Genomic DNA, 13,461 nt, shown 5'->3' on the forward strand with positions numbered 1-13,461 from the left:
CACCACCCAACCACTCTGAAAATGATAGCAAAATAGACAAGCAACTGTGGGCTTCCATATCAGAGATAATGACCCACTTACAATGAATAGACTGTTGCAGAAGGATATTGCAATGAAGTAAAAAAACCCTTACTATTGATAATATCCAGATGAATAAAAATACTCCGACACCCTTGGAAAATGATATGATAATAAGACCCAACTACTTCAACGATGAAAAATGACACACTGTAGTACAAATAACCATTCGTTATTACTAAATGCCTTCAATGCATTGTACTATCCAATGCCAGATCCAATCAACTTTTGACTGCATAAACACACTGTTACAAAAAAGTCATGATGATGGATCACTTATTATTAAGCAAATTCTTCTTATCCTTATTGTTGCAAATAACAATAACGAGACTACCAGGATAACACGATTATGCTTTAGATGATACCCTTACAACTTGCTACCTTGTTGCAAATTATATAACAATGAAGCCCAACTCGACCAAATGCTTTTACTGGTAACAACACTGTTGAAAGTGACAAAGATTTTTTTACAATTACACCCTTACTCTTGTAGCATTGTAGTGAAACCGAGGTATTGACAATGAAACCCTTGCACAAAAATGAAATTTCTGTTCTCAAGAAATAGGCTTAAGATGGGATAAAAATTCATTGCATAGTTTTCTAGGATAAAAACTTCTTACACATGCTGGGGATTTTTAATTAAATTTAACATACCTCCGTGAGCATTTTAGAGTTAATTAATATGATGCTCAAAGCTGAACCTTCTTGACAAGAAAGTGGTACTTCTGTAGGCCAAAAGTTTTACAAGAGATAGGCCACAACATCTGTCAACTATAGAAATGACTGAACCTCAGAACCTTGGATATAGGAGCAGACTTCAGATTTTTGATTCCCTCCAATTGGTGTTCTCATAGGTCGAATCTTACAACATTTCATAGGTATCTTGCCAATTGATGCTTCAATTTGCTTAATACTGGCTCAACATAGCTTAAGAACTCCTTCAAGCAATGTGGATTCACCTCCCTTAAGAACAGTTAAAACTACAAATAGTCAATCAACAATGTCACACATTTAATACTATTAGGCCTCCCTCTTAAACATATAACAAGCTTTAGATTATGTCCAAAACTCTTGCTAGTCCTGGGTTTGAGTCTGCTACAAAATATCAGTGAATGCAAACATACCACAATAGCTTCAACAAGGAAGGTTGAATGGCCTTGGAAACACTTTAATTCAGTTCACACACATTTAATACTATGCCATCCACAGAACCACATATTGGTAATTCAAGTGCCCATAAGTTTGTAATAACCAACAATATCAAGTCAAGGGTTTAGCCATTACTCTAGGATGATACTTAATGTGAGTTTTAGCACCAGATTCAATACATGTTCACTTGCAACAGACCTGAGCCTTTGATAGGGTTTATAATGGAGGCCAAAAGTTCAAGGATGTCTGCAATTGAGTCTTTGATCGATCTTCTTGTTCATTTGCTAGTTAAGATATGCCACATAGACGAATGGTTGAATTTATTATGCATAGTGATGTTTCCTTAACAAGGGACGAAACTCAAAGAACAATTATGCCTACAAGAAGACAACGAAGCCCATAATCTTATCCCAAAACCCTTCCATTAAAGCTGCCTCCTCATTAGTTTTTCAAGACTCCTGAAGGCTGAGAGTTTTAGAGCCCACTCTTTCCTTTAGATATTTGTTCAAGTACATACCAAGGAGAGCTAACAAAGTCCTTTTTATAGTTTTTGGAAGATAATAAATATGGTAAGCTGACTAGATGTTTGGAGGGAAATGCATTTTGAAATTTAAAATTTGTTGGAGCCAAAGATTATGAGCCAAAACCCTTACTTAATTTAAAATTGAATTTTTGAAACCCATCATGAACATAAGAATTTTAATTTAATTCTTAAAGAAAATTCTTATTATCTTAGCCAAAAGAAAGCTACCACATTATCAACTAGACTAGACTAGGGCTATTGACCATGAGATGGGGCTTTCAACTTTGAACAAACATATTTCTCAAATTGGGAAGGCTTTCATGGCGTGCCATATACCACTAGAATTGATTTGACGAGGAGAATCCAACAAGGATGGTTTGGACTCGAGAAACTATGATTTTCCATGTTATTTTGGGGAACAAATGTGGGGCTCCACTCACTGTTGCTTGAGTTGACATCAATGACAACTATAGTTTATCAATTATGAAAAACTAGCATCCAAATTTTTTATTAGACATGTTTTGCAATTCCTTCTTAATTCACTCAAAATTTCATACTTTGAAACCTCCTAGAAAAAGAACTACAACAAAAAATTCGAGATGACTCATTTGAAATAGATTTCAGGGTGAATCATAACCCTTACTTCCACAACATACATCTTAGAGAATTGTAGACATTATTTTTATGGATGTGGATGCTTGTTAAGTTATCCATGATACTACCTTGGCTTGGTTTGATGTTATTAACTAGTTAAACATGGTTACGACTTACTCCCTAAATCAACTTATTTTGTTATGTTACAATAGTTGATGTTAACAAACATTGTTTCTCTTTAAAATGACTATTCACAATAAACTTATACACAATAGGATGCATGTCCTAATTTGTTGATTCAAATTACCAATTTGGTTATTCTTATGTTGATTTCATTTCAATTGTGTTAATAACAACATACTACAATGTAATAGATAGATGAAATTGTGTACTTTGCAAGCAGCATATCCAATATTTTATTTTCCAAATTCAAATAATGCAATTTAGTATATATATATATATATATATATATATATAATTCGCTTGGTTTGATGTTATTAACTAGTTAAACATGGTTACGACTTACTCCTAAATCAACTTATTTTGTTATGTTACAATAGTTGATGTTAACAAAATTGTTTCTCTTTAAAATGACTATTCACAATAAACTTATACACAATAGGATGCATGTCCTAATTTGTTGATTCAAATGACCAATTTGGTTATTCTTATGTTGATTTCATTTCAATTGTGTTAATAACAACATACTACAATGTAATAGATAGATGAAATTGTGTACTTTGCAAGCAACATATCCAATATTTTATTTTCCAAATTCAAATAATGCAATTTAGTATATATATATATATATATATATATAATTCATTCCTATTTTAAACTCTAATATATATTGTTATAATATATTTTGTTCATATTTAATTTAGTTTTACTATTTTCAATATTTAATATATATATTCTTCTCTAAATTAATCTTCTTCCTCTTATTCATGTTTTGAAAAACCCCAAAATAATTAGCAATCCATAACTTAGGTTATAACTTAATGTAAGACATAATAAACATTATCAATGCATAACTTATTATAACATAATGTAAACTTAGGTTATAACCTAATGTAAGACATAATAAACATTATCAATGCATAACTTATTATAACATAATGTAAACTTAGGTTATAACATAGTGCAGGATTTTGTTTTTAATAGTCCTAATGATTCAAAGAAAAAGTCCATCAACTTCACCATTAAATCAAAGTTATAGAATTGCCTCACATTACCTTTGTCTTAAGGCATGCTTTTAAAAGCTAATCACTCTAACGGGAAGTGAAATCTTTAAGTCATAGATCATACATTGAAGAACCCAAAACTCTTTTATTCATGTACCAAGCACTTTTATGTACATTGATTCAATACAGTTCTTCATTTTGATTGGTCGCCTTTTTCGTTGGATGAAAAGGCTGCTTGAGAAGACAGACTGAAAGGTGGAAATATGCTTATTGTGAAATCTTCCTAACAAAAACCCAACGTCAACATCTCAAACAAATGAAACAGGAAAGAAATGAAAGTGATGGTGGGCACCGGAGAGAAGGAAGGAGATCAACAAGGAGGGAGGTCAGAGGGGGGAGGCAGGAGAGTTTGAAGGGGCCCTTTTTCGTTCTTTACTACCCATGTAATTTTCAGTCCCCAGGTTGTGTGAACCTCCAAATGACAGTGCATGGACCACACGCTTGCATATATTCCATGGATATTGAGTAAACAAACATTATTGTAATTTTAATATGTGCAATGATATGATTTAATGCAAAGTTGAATGAGAAATGAGATGAGATTGTGTGCATATTTTGTATGTATTACCTAGATTGTCTACATGGAATCTGATAGTAGCCCAACCTCCTTTGGGAACTCACATAGTGTTTTTCTCGTCAAGGTCACTGAGGTTAAAGTTTGGTGCATCTGTTGATTCATTGTAGTTTCCAACACCTTGGCCCACCACAAAGAAATTGAAACCATGGAGATGGATAGGGTGGCTGTCTGTGCTGAAGATGTTGGTGTCTTGAAGAATCAATTGAATAGTTGTGTTGAATGGAAGGATTTTTACTCTAGTCCCATTCACAACCTGTGTATTATTGGGTGGAGTGTTAGTGTAATTGAATGGGAATGGAGGATTTTCTAGAAAATCAGTCTTATAAACTCCTTTCATCTGCTTGAAATAGTGGGACTGAATAAGAGCAGTGTTTGGGAGAAAAAAAGAAATGTTGTTGATAGAGGTAGTGAATCTTGTCCCATTGGGTGCTTGGCATTTCCCATCCCCTTGGGACAAGGATTCAGTCCCAGCCCAACTATAAAGAAAATTTTCTTGTTAACTGTTTCAGGAACCAGTGCAAGGAATAGTGAGGTAGCCAAGCTTCTAAGCTTTTCACTAAAGTTGGCTACGAAGGAAGTGTCATTAAGGGCTAGGAGTTTAGGCATCATAATGGTGGAAGAGGTATTAGAGTTGGAAATGTTGTAGCTCATAATTCCCGCAACAGTGGAGTTATCAAATGTTCCACCACCTGTAACAAATGGGCAAGCTGCTATGTAAAACTGGTTAACTCCTCCAACATTAACAATAGCATTAACAATGAATAACACATTGGTGGTTTGGCTGAGTGTTATAACAAGAGTGTATGTCTGGAAAGCTTCACATAAACTGCATCTACTTCCACCACATTCATGTTGTGATTTGCAATGGCAAGGAAGAGCTCATCATTGAGTGCAGCATTGATGATTCGAAGGAGATATGTCTTCCCAGGATTGACATTTAGAACAAATGTATCTACATAAAATTCCATGGTTAGTAAATGTGTGAGATCCTCTTTTGTACCCATTACATCAAATAAATAAATAAAATAAATACAATTTCCATTACCATTGGAGCAGTTGTAAAGTGGTCCAAGAAATCCATTTATAGTGTAGGCATCTGACACATTTGGACCTCCTCCTGTTTGGAGGGCCTGCTGAATAACCTTCTTAGTATCTGCATTCCACCATTCTCCTGCAAGGTGGTGTGTATAAAACCATTAAATTCCATCTGGTATGCTCTCTAGCCATTGTTACATGGTCTAGATTATCCATAAAAGGTATAAAGATATATGAACTTACCTAGAATAATGGGGACTTCTTTGGATGGCTTGGGAAATGGGTAGGGAGCGTGTGGCTTAGGATATATAATGATGGCACCATGTACACTAGCTTTTAACCAAGAAATGTGTGCATGCTACCATAGAGTTCCTCTCTGTCCTATGATGTTGAAGTTATAAACGTAACTCATTCCAGTTTGAATTGGACATTGGGTGACATAACCAAGACCATCTTCCCATCCAAACCTCAACTGTCGAATCCCATGCCTGCATGCAGAAAAAACATACATGATATATACAACTATTCAGTAGCAGCATGCAAGCTAGATAAGTACTATGATTACATATAGAAATCAATCTATAATAATCAATCTATACACTTACTTTATCATACATATCATAAGTTTCTCCTTACTAAAATCTGAAAAAACCATAAATATAACTACCAATGAATAGTCACATTGTCCTTAACGTGGTTTACCATCTTTATAATTACTTGATCTCCCTCTTGAGCAAAAATTGTAGGTCCTGGATACTGTCCATTCATGGGGATCAAAGGTTTTGTGTTGCAAAGACATGTCACATCACTTAGCCTCACCTGTAACCCAATGCATTTATAGTTAGGTTAATATAATCAAACACTCGAACACCCCCAGTAAACTCCAACATAGTATAAATTATTTGCACTCTATATGGTTACATGAACTTGTAATGCCTTGTTGTCTGCCAATGCTTTCCTGCTGCTATATCCAGGTACTGGATGATGACCAATAGGATGACAATTAACAAGAACTTCAAAGCAACCTTGGAAGGGAAAGGGAAAGGGCAGAGCAATGTCTTTGAGTTCAACATTTTCCTCCTGTCAAATTAACTAATAAACTATGAAACCTTAGCTTGAATATAGCTGAGATTGTTGTGATCAGTTGGGAAGGCTTGGAATTTATACATGTACCAAGATTGCCCCATGTCTTTCTGGTTGTGGGGTATAATTTGGTGGTGAATTGGTTGAGTAAAAAAATAAGAATACACACTCACAAACAACAATGGGCATTGCATAAAGAAAACCATTGCCTAATTTCTTCTGTGCAGGTGTACCAACTCAACTAAAAGAGTTGTTCATTTTAAGAATAAATGGATGTAATTAAGTTCAAAGGAGATTAGTGTGAAATTGAAAGACTTAATGCAGGGTTAGGACATCCATGCTTTTCTGCCATGGCAGGAGGTTCCATATATGTGTTAAGATATGTTAATCATAGGATCAATAAGCTCGCTGAGGACCACCATGAAAAAAATATCCTTGTCATGAAAAACAGTCTCCTTTCTAATTAACTGCATCGCCATGTATTCTTGTAATTTCAGAGTTGAGTTCATTGATCGAGAGAGACACTACTGGTGGTCTCGACTTCGGTTGAGTAGAAATTTCTTTTGCTTTCATAACACATAATAATTGACCACACCCACTCAAGTCCATTTCAATTCTTTATTGACCAGATTTTGCTATTCAAATCGTTGGAGCCTCCCCTAACTCCCATCACCAAAGGAGTCTATTCACTGGAACCTCTTTAACTCCCCTCACCAAAGTAGTCTCAGAGATATACTGTTGACATTAAAAGAAAATTTTGGAGAAGTATAAGATTATTTGTTTGGATACTGTTAAATTTCAATGTGTTGGTATGGTTCTTGCACGTGTGGACCCGTTGGTCTTGGACTTCAACTATAACTTGTTGCAATCTTATCAAAATGCATTCGTGGGATGCCATTAAAGGATAAAAAGTTGGGAAGTTTATGATTTACATTGATATTATTATTAAAATTTATAATTTAATTTTAACATCATATTTAATCTAAATATTAAATTGGTGTACATGATTTCTTGTTTATAGGATTTGGTCACCGAAAAGTTGATGGAGATTGTTAAAATTTAAGGAGGACACATGTAAATTTGAACCCATAATTATTGAATTTAAATTTTACTAATACATATAATAGAAAAGTTTTGATTAACCAAATACATATTTTTTCAAAATCTATATGAAAAAAGCAAAATTTTGAATTAAGATTATAAGTTTGAATAATTTTTATTATAATTTAAATATATTTAATTTTTCATTTATTATATATTGATTTTTGTAATATATATATTCTTTTTAATATGCAAATGTTTTTTTGTGTAAAATTTGTTTCATTATATTAAGAAAACATTAAATGTAGTATGGCCTTGTGTTATTCGTTTGTCTGAAGGGAAACCAATCTAGTAACACAGATTCAACGTCTTAAGATTACATAGGTTTTTCCTAATCATTGCATCCAACATGACAAAAATGATGCCAAAATTATACAAAGGAGAGCAGGTACGCATGCCATTACTAGCTGAGTTCACACTACCAAAATTCGAGTTTGACAGAGGCTGAAAAAAATACAATCCTCTGAATCTAGAAGAGTATCTAAACCACATGATAAAACTTTATTATTCTTGGCACAATTGGCATGAAGCTGGACCCATCTTTGGGGAGACAGGTTACCCCGTGCCACCCTTACGACCACAAGCCCAATGTCCATGTATCATTGCTACCACGAACCCAACGATCTCAGCCACCATAACCACAAACCATTGCAACCACGCACCCAGTAACCACCATGACCACGAACCCAATGACCTTGAACACCCACTGAGATACTACACACTCTGAGCTAGCTGAGGACCAAAGCTCTAATCCACTACACTTCCATGTCCTTCCTGCAAAGCACACAAGCTAAGGTATACCCTAGAACTGAAACATCCTTTTGCAGCTGCTTGCATCCTTAGAACGAGCCAAGGACCAAAGCTCTTTACTGGAAATAAAAACTGTTACATTCAAGCTCGGAGCACTCTGATGATTAGAACAACTCTCCGTAAAGTTGGTAATTACCATGGTCAAGACCTTGCCAGAGTTGAAGCCTTTGATAATTTTTTGTTTATTATGAGGAGCAGAGTATTGTGGAACCAACCCAAATGAACCCCTTCCTTCACTTGTTACCCAAGAGATACCAATCACACTTCCCATTGAGAGAAAAAAAACTCACATCTGCTGGCAAATCGAAATGGTGAAGGAGAGCTGAGGTGTGAGCTGAATTATCAGAAATAATCATGTAGGTTGAAATGTGCCCTAGAGTATCCATGAAAAGGATCTCGACGTGAGGGAGCCCATAGTGAGATGAAGTGTGGCCCCTATGCTTCATGCTAGAGTTATCCATTGAACTCCCAATGTTGGCCCAGCCTGCGAGTGCAACACCACTGTGATTACGACCACCATGGTTAATGGTACATTTCATTTCCAAATTATCTGTGAAGGTGGCAAAATAATCCCTGAACATAGGAATTTCTAAGTGAGGCCAGTGCTTACGTAGTGTGATGAACATAACCATGTGCATAGAGGGCCTTCCCAGGAAATGCTACTGACTCATCATGAGAGAGTTAAACTAGGCGTACTTAGCCTCGAAACCATTTGATGCTCGCTGCACCTGAAATTTTAATGATATGTACTAGGATTTGAGCGAATTGATATGGGAGGCCAGATGGTTTTCCTTCCTCAACTAATTCATCATTACCAAGGCATCACAATGCATGATCACCCGCCATGGGGGATTTAATATGTAAATTTTGTTTTCATAATTTCTGAATGGAAACTTCTGTGAGGGGATTTAATTCTGGCTGAAACCCTTCTTCTTCTCTCTCTGGAGTATCAGTCATCTATTGCTAGACTGATTGTTATAACAATTTCCTTTTTCCCTTCAAATCACCACCCTTCCCTCTTTAATCACCCCAACCCTTGTTATCGAGCACATATTTATTACATAGAGCCCCTTATCCTCTATTGGGACTATAATTCCCTAGGAATTACAAAAATACACTATCGGAGGGCTTTTGAATGGAACTAACACAAATAGTGTAATATACACTATCACACTGTAGACCAAAGGAAATGCATTTAAATGCAAAATACACAGTCGGCGGGCTTTTATTCCAAAGGGATGAAATAACACTATCAATGGCTTATCTCATGGGAACAGAAATAACACTATTAATGCTTTATCATCGGTGATTCCCAGATGCGATATGGCCCATGGCTATCGGTAGTCACTATCGGCAATTCCAATAAACCCCACTAAGCACTCTCCACTAAGACCCGTGATGCGATAACACTCGCGAACCCGATATGCTATCAAAGCCTCCCTATAATATTTCTGGTCCAAGCTATTGGAGCTTCAGACTTTGGTGTTTCCAAAAGTATTTCTGCTCCACTCAGCGATGCGATAAAGGGTTCGGACCTAATAAGTGTATAAGCCTAGTACAATAAAATTTCAAGTCCGAAATTCCATTTCGGCTAAGTATTTTCACGATTTCTCTGTGTAAAACAAAGTTTTGCCTGCAGAACTCTGAAATACAAATAAAGAAGCCAGGGCTCGCCGATATGAAGGAAACACAGTCTAAGGTCTTCAACCACCGTGTTAATTGGAAAATTAAGGCCAAACCATTGGTATAAAAACTCAGAAGAAAAGAAATGAACCCAATTACACATGAAAATACCAGGTTATCAGACAATACGGTTCAGATGCACATAAATGCTTCAGAGGTCATCACGCCTCCGGGATCGACCAACACACAAAGAAAATATCCCTTTTTCTTTGAAAATATGCGATCAAAAGCCTGCGGTCCAAATACCATTATAATAGCATCCAAATTACACTTATACTAGTTCGTATTAACAACCAGATCCTTAATACCTGGGTTTTATTTAATACAACTATCAGTTCAGGGGAGATTGCCATCAAGTTCAAAGGGGGAGATTGTTGGCATTATGAACTGAACATCCTAGAACTCAGAACTGACTTGGTGTGGTGGTTGCCATCAAGTTCAAAGGGGGAGATTGTTGGCATTATGATTCAAGTGTTGTCCTTGATGGCAACTCACTCAGTGGATGGTACAGGTGCTCAGAGGTTAGTACAGGTGATGGCAACTTAATCAGAAGACAGATCTCAGTACAGCATGCCAAGGAAGCTCATACACGCTGTTTCGTTAAGCCCAAGTCGCGTGTACACGCTAGTTCGATTCAGAAAAAGCGCGTGTATGTGGAAAGGTTCCTTTGGTTCATGGTGGTTAGTCCTTGGAAGTTGTGCCTATGATTTCGGACCATTATGTCTCGACGGGCGTGTCGATCCCTAGTTTTAAAGTTGATGGTATTGTGTTACTATGGTTTTGGCTCTTGGTATTGAGAAAGGCCTAAGGCTATATAAGGAGAAGAAGATCATTAGGCAAAATCATCTTTCGACAAGGCATGAATATCTAAGAAAGAAAGAGATCTGATATGCAGGTTCTGAGTTCTGATTGTAATTTCTATTTTCATCTATTCTTGAGCCAAACTGAGAAGATTTTACCTGTGGTTGGTTGTAGCTTTTGTTCATCTTTAAGGAGGATTGTCCCTGATAGTTTCTGTTTGTAACTCGTCCCTGCTTTACCTGATTATCTTCATTGTTCTTCCGCTCATTTCCTCTTGCTGCATCAAGATAACTTTTTGAGGTGGATGCTTGAGAGGTTTCTCCATTATAGCCCAAACCTGTCTTGTTTAGAGGAGACCGCTGCACACTGATAATCTCATCCAAAGTTTCAGATCCTTTGACAAATTTAAGATTAATAGCTTTTGTTTTCTCAATTTCTTTTCTGAGACCAACAATTTCACCTTCTAGTTTTTCAAGATGTTTTTCCTTTTCATCAATCTGAAATTGCAAAGTATCAATGATCACATTCTTTTCTTCTATGCCTCTCTTGAGTCTAGTGATTTCATTATAGAGATTATCCACATCTATAGCATCCTCATAATCATCATCTTCAAATGCCATTAACAGCTTATATTTATTACCTTGTTCATCTTCATCACTGTTTGATAAGCCATCACTATCTTCATGGGTGTAGTAGCTTTTCCTATTTGCACTTTGTTTCTTGTTCCATCTAGCAGGTTCTTTTCCTTTATCCTTATAAGGACATTTTGCAGCATAATGACCTACTTTCCCACAAGCAAAGCATTTGAAAGGTAGCTTACCTCTGAACCTTCCAGAACCCCTTTGAAGATTTCTGACAAAATTTGATTCTTCTTCCTCTTCTTCTGGAACATGGCTTGCTTCATAGTAATCTTCTTTTCCTGATGCCTTAAAAGCAGCTTCCCTTCTGTCAGATGGACCTCCCTTTCTCATTTCATAAGCGGTTAGAATTCCATGTAGCTGAGACATAGTGAGAACACGGAGATTTTCTTTTTCTTCTATTGCAGATACTTTAGATTCAAACTTGGGGGATAAAGATCTTAGAATCTTTTGAACTACTATAGTTTCTCTTATTTCTTCACCCAAATTTTTCATACAATTAACAATCTCATCTACCCGAAGAAAATAATTAGCCACACTTTCATCATTATACATCTTGAGAGTCTCATATTGAATCCTGAGTGTTTGAAGTTTAGCTTGCTTTACCTGTTCATCTCCTTCATAGCTAGTGATCATTTTGTCCCATATTTCTTTTGCTGATTTGAAGTGCATGACCTTCATGAATTCTGTTTGAGATATACTTCCTAATAGAGTACTGACTGCTTTTGCATTTGTTTCATATGCCTTTTTCTCAGCTGGATCTGTAGGAGTAGCTGAAGGAAAAGCATAGCCTGTTTCTACAATGTCCCAAACTTCTGTACCAAGAGATTGAAGATATGCAGTAACTCTTACCTTCCAATAATTGAAATTTGTTCCATCAAAAACCGGTGGCCTGATTGATGCTTCTTTCTCGTAGTTGCTCATGATGAATGATCTTCCTTCAAGCGATCAAGCTTCTCTGAAGGACCTGCTCCGATACCAATTGTTGGAAATAATACTGAGAGGGGGGGTGAATCAGTATTATCAGATTAATCAAACTTTTCAAATGCCCAGAAACATATACGCTACTTCAGTTAAGTGAACCAGCGTGTACACGCTACTGTGACGAAGTAAAACAGCGTACAAGCAGAAAACTCACAATTTAGTTAGCTTATTCTTCAATTAAGTGCATCAGGACATTATTCATCATATTAACAGTAAACATGTGCAGTATAACAGAACAGATAAAAAGCCACACACATGAACACCAAGATATAAGGTGGAAACCCAATGTGGGTGAAAACCACCTGCTGCAAGTTGTCTCTATCTTTCTTAATATGAAACTTCAGTTTACAATCTTTTGTACTGGTGCAGCCTTATACCAGTACGCAGGCTACAACCTGCAGAAGGCTTCAACCTTCTCTCGTTCTCCAAACTTCCTTGGAAGGGAGCTCCAACCCCCTTTGCTCTTGTACTAGCCAAGATACTAGTACGTAGGTGCTGACCTACAATCTTCCTTCTTCCAGGTATCACTTTTCATACATTTTCAGACTTGGATATTCCTGAAGCACAACATTACAATCTGAAGACCACAATTCATTCAATTTCCACAACAGATCATTGAAGCATAAAACAACCAAACTTTGAATCACTGAACCACTGAACCCTGTCAATCACCAGTTACCAGAACACAGAGCAGACTACAGAACTCTGCAATAACAGTCAGACCCCACTGTAAACCCAAATCAAGCTTCAAAAGATATACGCTACTTTAATGAGCAGAACCCGCGTATACACGCTCTTTTACCGAAGCCAACCTGCGTACAGATCTAAAAATAAACTTTCTCAATTTGCAGCTGTACCAGACATTAGTTAGACTCAGAACGTAACATTGCGACAATATGCAGATCTAGAAATACGCATAATCAACCATATCATGATAGTGCATTTCAAACCATTAGATCCCGATCTATCCTTAGATCTAGTCTTCCATTAACCGATGTGATCTCTCCTTGGCTTAGATCATGCAACTCAGAACCTGCATATCAGATCTCTTTCTCTCTTAGATATTCATGCCTTGTCGAAAGATGATTTTGCCTAATGATCTTCTTCTCCTTATATAGCCTTAGGCCTTTCTCAATACCAAGAGCCAAAACCATAGTAACA

At 36.4% G+C, this 13,461-nt stretch overlaps 1 pseudogene; it reads right to left on the reverse strand.

Moving 5' to 3' along the window:
* Positions 1-3,898: 3,898 nt before the first annotated feature.
* On the reverse strand, positions 3,899-6,273 carry LOC149239481 (laccase-17-like; annotated as a pseudogene).
* Positions 6,274-13,461: the final 7,188 nt, after the last annotated feature.

Source organism: Pinus tabuliformis, chromosome 8 (assembly GCF_031772625.1).
Source record: "Pinus tabuliformis cultivar Carrire ecotype Pingquan chromosome 8, CPIR1, whole genome shotgun sequence".
Lineage (NCBI taxonomy): Eukaryota > Viridiplantae > Streptophyta > Pinopsida > Pinales > Pinaceae > Pinus > Pinus tabuliformis.